At 42.2% G+C, this 7885-nt stretch overlaps 1 non-coding gene across 1 annotated transcript; it reads left to right on the top strand.

The window, feature by feature from the left end:
* The first annotated feature begins 7154 nt into the window (after positions 1-7154).
* On the top strand, positions 7155-7257 carry LOC128352658 (U6 spliceosomal RNA). Its single transcript, XR_008320557.1, has one exon. It is a non-coding gene; the product is annotated as a U6 spliceosomal RNA (small nuclear RNA).
* The last annotated feature ends 628 nt before the right edge of the window (positions 7258-7885 follow it).

Here is a 7885-nt window from a genome sequence, read left to right on the forward strand (position 1 = left end):
GGCTCTCTTTCCTTCTGCAGGCCATGAAACGTGTGTTATGCTGGCAGCATGTTTCCTTTTTAATTCCTCATGAACCCGGGTGGGGGGAGTGGCATGGGGGGAGACTGGTGGGGTGGGAAGGGATGGATGGATGGATAATGGAATGGGGAGAGCAAAGGGGACCTTGGCAGCCCCCTCAACCCCCAAGGCCTAATTATCCCCCCTACTCCATTACCCCTATGTGCCTGGCTCTGTGCAACTGCACAAATGTTAGGTTCTACCACATGTGTAACGTTGATCAGTTTCTCAGCCACTATATTCTATTAGCAGTAAAAAACAACAACACACAAACAAACAGCTGACAAAGCAAGATGCCATTTCCCATTCATTCCTACAAATATTCTGAAATAATAAATAGGTTAGAACTTGGCTTTTAATTTCACACCTGCAGGTTTGCAAGGGCAACGAAAATTGTAGATGTCATTTCTCATGAGTCCAGGGACAGTGAATAGTTGCTTACTCACTATACCTAAAGGAACAACCAGTTAATTAAGTGTCTGAGTGCTATCATTTGTGTCCACAATTAATTATGAGCAGGAACATTGGAAGCTGGTTAAAAAGCCTTGCCTAAAGAATGTTGAGTATTGCATTATTCATCTTTGGTTAACTATTAATTTTGTGCTCAGAGCAACCATTTCCTTTTTAGGTTTAATTTTTCCTTTGAGATAGACATGGCTGAAATATGAAAAGAAATCTTTGATGGCTTGCTTACTGAATTGTTATATGGAGTGGTGTATTAATAATGCTTATTGAAGCCTAGAAATAAATGACATCCAAGAATATTTTGTATTTTTATTGTTTACATGTTCTTAAAAATGTCTCACACATCAGACAGTTTACTATAGGGCATTCTGATTTCATTAAAGTGAATTATTTTCATCAGGTTCAATAGAATTAACATTTATGAAAAGCAGATAGAATAATAAAATAAACTAGCCTGAACAGTCCTAACACAGGGCCTCCTCTAGCATGAACAGCTCTAATATAGTGGCTCCTTTTCCCATAGCCACCTAATGGTGCAATGGGGAAATGACCTGACTAGCAAGCCAGAGGCTGCCAGTTCAAATTCCCTCTGGTATGTTTCCCAGATTAAGGGAAAGACCTATATCGTGCAGCAGTGATATAGGAAGGTGCTGAAAGCCCTCATCTCATACTGTGTGGGAGATGGCAATGGCAAACCCCTCCTGTATTCTACCAAAGAAAACCACAAAACAGACTCGATGGCACACTTTCCCTATTATTGAAGGAACCATGTAAAGCAAAAAAACCCAGATCACAATGTTGATCAGAGGCTTGGTTTGTATTCAGAGAAATTACTACAGCTGATTCTTTCACATCTGAGAGTACTTTCCCCCCTCTGAAACCAACATTATTCTTTTATTATTCATTTAGCCCCTTTCTTACTGATCTTCAAATCTCTATTGAAGACTTTTCTTTTTCGCCAGGCTTTTGCCCTGTAGTTTACCTTATCGTTTTTTGTTAGTTACCTTAGTTTTTAATTTAGAATGTAATTTTTAATGTTGCCTTGTTTGCATGTTTTTGTGCACCGCCCGGAGTCTTCGGAGTGGGTGGTATATTAAATGTTTCTAATAAATAAATAAATAAATAAATAAATAAAATTACTAACATCCTAAGTTGTCAATAAGCATTGTTCAGGTTCAGGCTGTACAACTTTGGCCCTCTTGAAGATGTTGGACTACATATCCCATCCTCCTTCACTATTGGCCACTGTAGCTGGGGATGATAGGTCCCAAACCAGTTGGAAAGCCAAAGCTGTGTAGCCCTAACTTACGTAGACTTGGTTGGGGGATGTGTGGCTCTTCTTTGCGAATAAGATCTCCTGTATTCGGGCTGAAGTGGACTCCACTATTTCTGCAAGGTCTATGGAGGAGGTGTCCAGCGATCCCTCTTGCAGTATTAGATTGGATCAGTTTCAATCTGTGACTCCTGAGGATGTGGACAAGCTGCTTGGGGTGGTGCAGCCTACCACCGGTTCTCTGGATCCTTGCCTGACTTGGCTACTTATATCTAGCAGGGAGATTGTTGGAGGTGACCTAGTTAATATCACAAATGCATCGCTGAGGGAGGTTAGGGTGCCCCCCTGTCTGAAGGAGGCAATGGTTAGACCACTCTTAAAGAAGCCTTTCCTGGACCCCTTAGCGATGGACAGCTACAGGCCAATCTCCAATATCCCTTGGTTGGGCAAGGTGATTGAGAGGGTGGTGGCCAACCAGCTCCAGGCAGTCTTGGAGGAAACTGATTATCTAGACCCATTTCAAACTGGCTTTAGAGCTGGCTATGGAGTTGAGACAGCCTTGGTCAGCCTGATGGATGACCTTTACCAGGGAATCGACAGAGGGAGTGTGACTCTGCTGGTTCTTCTGGATCTCTCGGTGGCGTTCGATACCATCGACCATGATATCCTTCTGGATCACCTGGGGGAGTTGGGGATAAGAGGCACTGCTATGCAGTGGTTCCGCTCCTATCTCTTGGGTAGATTCCAGATGGTGGCGCTTGGTGACAGTTGCTCCTCAAAACAGGAGCTGTTATATGGAGTCTCTCAGGGTTCCATTCTGTCACCAATACTTTTTAACATCTACATGAAACCACTGGGTGAGGTCATCAGGAGATTTGGTGCTGGGTGTTATCAGAATGCTGATGACACCCAAATCTACTTCTCCTTTTCATCTTCAGGAAATGGCATTCATTCTCTAAATGCCTGCCTACAGGCAGTAATGGGCTGGATGAGGGATAACAAATTGAAGCTGAATCCAAGCAAGATGGAGGTGCTCATTGTGGGGGCTCAGAATCTGAGGGGTGAGTTAGATCTTCCTGTGCTGGATGGGGTTACACTCTCGCAGAAGGAGCAGGTGCGCAGATTGGGAGTACTCCTGGACCCAGGCCTCACCCGAGATACTCACCCTGGTATCTCAGGTGGAGGCCATGGCCAGGAGTGCTTTCTATCAGCTTCAGCTGATTCAACAGCTGCGCGCATTCCTTGAAGAGGATGACCTCAAAACAGTGGTGCATCAGCTGGTAACCTCCCAGCTTGACAATTGCAATGCACTCTACTTGGGGCTACCTTTGTACATAGTCCGGAAACTTCTGTTAGTTCAGAATGCGGCAGCCAGATTGGCCTTTGGGGCAACCCAGAGAGACCATATTATGCCTGTTTTGAAACAGTTACACTGGCTGCTGATATGTTTCTGTGCAAAATACAAAGTGCTGGTTATTACCTTTAAAGCCCTGAACTGCTTGGGTCCGAGATATCTTAGAGAGCGCCTTCTTTTACATGATCCCCACCGCACGTTAAGGTCATCTGAGGAGGTCCGTCTCCAGTTACCACCGGTTCATTTGGTGGCGACTCAGAGGCGGGCCTTCTCTGTAGCTGCTCCCGGGCTGTGCAATGCACTCCCAACAGAAATTCGCAATCTTAATTCCTTACTGACCTTCAAGAGAGCCCTTAAAAACCATCTGTTTGGCCTGGCCTTTCAGGGTTTTTAATTAGTTTTAATTGTTTTAATGCTAACCTGGTTTTCAGGGTTTTAATTGTTCTGATAGTTTAATTGTTTTTTGAGATGTTTTTAAATTGGTGTTCATATTTATATTTCTGTTTTTATTGTTATTGGTTTTAATGGTTTCTGTTTTTAATTGTAAACCGCCCTGAGCCATTTCAGAAGGGCAGTATAAAAATCAAATAAATAAATAAATAAATAAATATATTCTGGGCCTTAAACAGCCTTGAATGTAATGCTTTTGAAGTGAGCTGTTAACATATCTTTAAATCACAGATCATACTATAGATGTAGGAAAGGGTAACCTAAGAATGGTTGACATAAGTAAAAATCCAGGCAGGTTCATGCTTGTATATGTAGACACAGGTGAATTATACTTTGGGAAGAGTGTGTGTGTTGTCAGTTTGAAATCTGCATCTGGTCCATGCACCTGTTTCTGGGCACTGGTATTGAACCTAAACACATTTGTGTGACAGTGTGATTGTTTCTGCTCACTCTCAGGGAAAGACAGCCTTGAAACTTTTCCTATGTGCTGAAAACAATCAAATATCATTCCTATGTCTGTTATCAGTTGAGACACTTACTCCTTTGTGCCTCTGACATGACCATGTGAGATTACTTGCACAACACTACAAGTATTATATAGGCCAGGAGGCTGTGGCTCGTCAACTGTGCCAAAAAAAAGCCCTATTGTACCAGTAATGGGCTATTGTCTCCTTGTGGTTCTGGTTAGAAGTCCAAAATGAAATATAATAAAATAATCCATGTCTTACATGAATGTATGCTTTGATTGTGTTCCTTTCAAGATAGACTCCAAACCAATGACATAATTACTTACCAAGATAAGCAGAAGAAACCAGAAAGCTGAGAGACCATCAAGTTCTTGCACAATGGATTTGCACTCGTTATATAGGTTTGCACAGTGCTGAGGCTGTGCCCATCATCGTGCTTAGATAGCTAATTTGAGCTGCCAAAGATCTTAACTACTTCCATGATGTACTTTCCCAGGATGCTTTTTGGCTTCCCCCATCTGGAGACATTCCCAACCAACTTAATTTTTTTTCTGGCTACGTATGACTGGCTGAGTAGGATCCCACGTTCCTTGATCATTGGCTAAGCTAAGCTGTGGTGTGCTTATTGCACAGTCTAGAGAGGTGGTGGTGTTTCAGCGGTTGGAGGACGTAAATTATGTGTCTACTACATACAGCTTGTAACGTTCCATGAAACTTGCTCATTATTGGAAGCCCTTTACAAAGCATATTCTTTTATATTTTCTAGTGATTTCTACCCGTTTGTTGATGCTGAATGAAATGGTGGGTTTCTGTGCCACCTCAACTCAGCTGCATTTTATTTGGGTTGCTATGGGGTCCACTTCTGCAAGGGAAGAAAAGACCGTAGATGCCCATTGCAGCTGAGGGTATGATCGCTGGCCACAAATAAATGCTTCTCTTTCACATGGTGTTTTATGAGCAGTCAGTTGACCCAGTGTTGGCAATATCTTGTACTGTTTGCCCTTGGGTCACCACAAGTATTTGTTTTAAAAGAAACTCATTACATTGTGGTCTTTCCTCCCAAGGTTTCTATTACTCAATTTGAAGCTGTAACTCTGGCTGTGTCCCCTCCTCCCCAACACTTCTCGCTTCAGCTTGCCTCTGAAGTGAGAAGAACACTCAGACACTTGCTTCATTTGAAATGTAGGTAGATAAAATATAAACTGCTACTGGTGATTGTTCCACTGATTCACATCTCTGTATGCCTACCTGATTATTCTAAGATCTTACCACTTATTTGGGCAGTATATGATATGAACCTGTCTGCTCCTTATGATCATCTGGGAGGACCACACTTATCTGAAGTAGATTTTAATCTGCAGTTACATCTTTGAAATAAACTCTCTCTGACTGGGTCTTATTGCTTTTTTATTGCTTTTTCTTCCATCGGGCTCTATTTATATTGTACTTTAGTGTTGTATTGTTGCATGCCACTTTCAGCTAGAAAGATGGGATGTAAGTATTTTAAATAAATGACTATCAAAGGGCAATTCTCCATAAAGTAATATCATGGGTGATCAAGATGGGACTTGGACAATTACTATACCTGCAGTGTAGTCTGCATTTCTTTGAAAGGTCAGTGGAGAACTGAATATGCTCCACAGGACTGAGGCAGAAAGAGACATTTGTGCCCCCAAAGAACATTTACAAAATCAATAGTTAACACCACCACCATCACCCCTGGCAGCACAAGCAATCTACTGTCAACCCAAACGGAGCACTCACATCCTTAGCTGTATGCAGTGCTACAGGGTGGGTGTTGGGTGCACAATTTCCTGTTATGCAGGAAAGCCTCTATGAAGGCCCCATTCCAAACCTGTCCATCCTACTCTAAACCCTGTCTTCAGCCTTGTGGCCTAGACTAGTAGCTGTGTGAAACAATAACTCCTGCAACAACATCACCAAGTCCTACTTGTATTTTTCTTCCTTAGTAAACTGATCTCATGGCTATGTAACCCTTTCCCGGCCTATCCCATTATGACTGCCAGTTATGATAATCTTTCCATTCATGTGTCATGCTGAATTTAGGCTATACATTCTTTTTCTGGTATTCAGAAAAAGTATACAGTGTCCTCTTGAAAGCCTGAAAGTGGGAAATAAACTCTCTTCATGGCGTTCTTACTCACTATTGTGCACTTCCTTCACTCTCTGGCTTTTCTGGTCAGACAGTGCATCCACCCAAACCACCTTATTTCTTACTCACTCACTTAAGGGAAATAATAAGGTTATGCTCTCAGCATTGTTGCTGAAAACTAGTATCAGCAGCTGTTAGCCTTCATTCCTTGTATTTCAATTGCCTACATGAGTTACCCTTTCTGCCTTTAGTTTTCAGTGGATTTTTCTGTGACTGAGAATGAAAATGAGAGAGAGAGAGAATTTGGTGATATGGAGCAAGATGGATCCATAGCATGGCCCTCTTAATCATAGTGGATTTGGGAGAAGTTAAACATTCCTTTGAGTGTTTTGGTTAAAGAAAAAAAATAATAGTATTCATAGTTGACAGAAGAGAGCAGTTATTTGGAAAACAGCCAATAAGGATATTGCTAAGGTTCCAGAAATGAGCCTTCTATTGTTACCTGGTTATGGACGGAGCTAGCATGAGAGAAATTCCCATAGACTATACATACGATGTTAATCCCACCATTAGAAGACAGACTTAACCCAAAACTGGACCAGAAATAATTTTTGATTAGCCACAGGGACCCCTGATTGAGTGCAGAGGAGGAAGGGTCAACATTTTCATGCTGAAAATCCTTTTCTCAAAGTGGTGAGGAAAACTGCCACTTTGGGGGGAAATGGGGAAACAGTGTAAGGTGAAAGTGTTGAGTTCTCTCTCGTTGTGTGCCACATGCTCAGCCTAGATTTGCACCTCCTGCAACTAATTTTTAGAGTTAAAAAGATAATGGACTTGTGGTCCATTTTCAAGTTAAGGTTTCTTCCAATGACAGGTTTAAGGTATGCCTAGTTAGCATTCAGTTTTATACCTATAGGTGTCAGGTAGCCTCCTTGCACTCATTATTAGGTGCGTGCATGAAACAAATTTCACAGCTCGCTTTGGCAGCACATATACTAAAATTGAAACTATACAGAGAAGATTAGCATGGTTCCTGCACAAAGATGACATGCAAATTTCTGAAGCGTTCCATGGCCAAAACATTTCACCGAAAACAGCGGTCAAACCAGTTGTTTCAATGAAAGAAGCTTGAAACATTTTGAGTGTTTGGTCATAGGGAACAATGATGAAACACCCCATTGTTCCCCATGGGTAGCTCATAAGGACACCAAAGTGGGTTGGGTGGTAGGGAATGATGGGTGCTACCTACCACCCAACTCAAGAAATAAATGGGCAAGCAGGTGATTTTAAATAAATGTTTACCCCAAGCCCCTGTAGGGTTCTATGGGAGTTTTGGGGAAAGGTTAGGAAAAATTAAAAATTGCCCACTTGCCTATTTATTTTTGTGGGTTGGGTGTTAGGTGCATACCTTAGCCCACAACCCACTTAGGTGTCCCTAGGAGCTACCCATAGGGGACAATGGGGTGTTTTGAGTACCCCCATTGTTCCCAATGGCTGGAACAAGCTGCACTCACAGAGTGCACACACAAGTTTTGCACTGCAATTTGCAATGCATTTTGCAACCCTGCCTTGAAAAACAGTGCAGAAGCACACAGTAAAAGGAAATCTCCTCTCCAACACAGAACACACATTTCAAACACAGTTTAAACACAGCCAAAAAAAAAGAATCACTGACCCACAATCCACTGCCAGCCACAGAGCCTGCT

The sequence above is a fragment of the Hemicordylus capensis genome, chromosome 3, assembly GCF_027244095.1.
Source record: "Hemicordylus capensis ecotype Gifberg chromosome 3, rHemCap1.1.pri, whole genome shotgun sequence".
In the NCBI taxonomy this organism is placed as follows: domain Eukaryota; kingdom Metazoa; phylum Chordata; class Lepidosauria; order Squamata; family Cordylidae; genus Hemicordylus; species Hemicordylus capensis.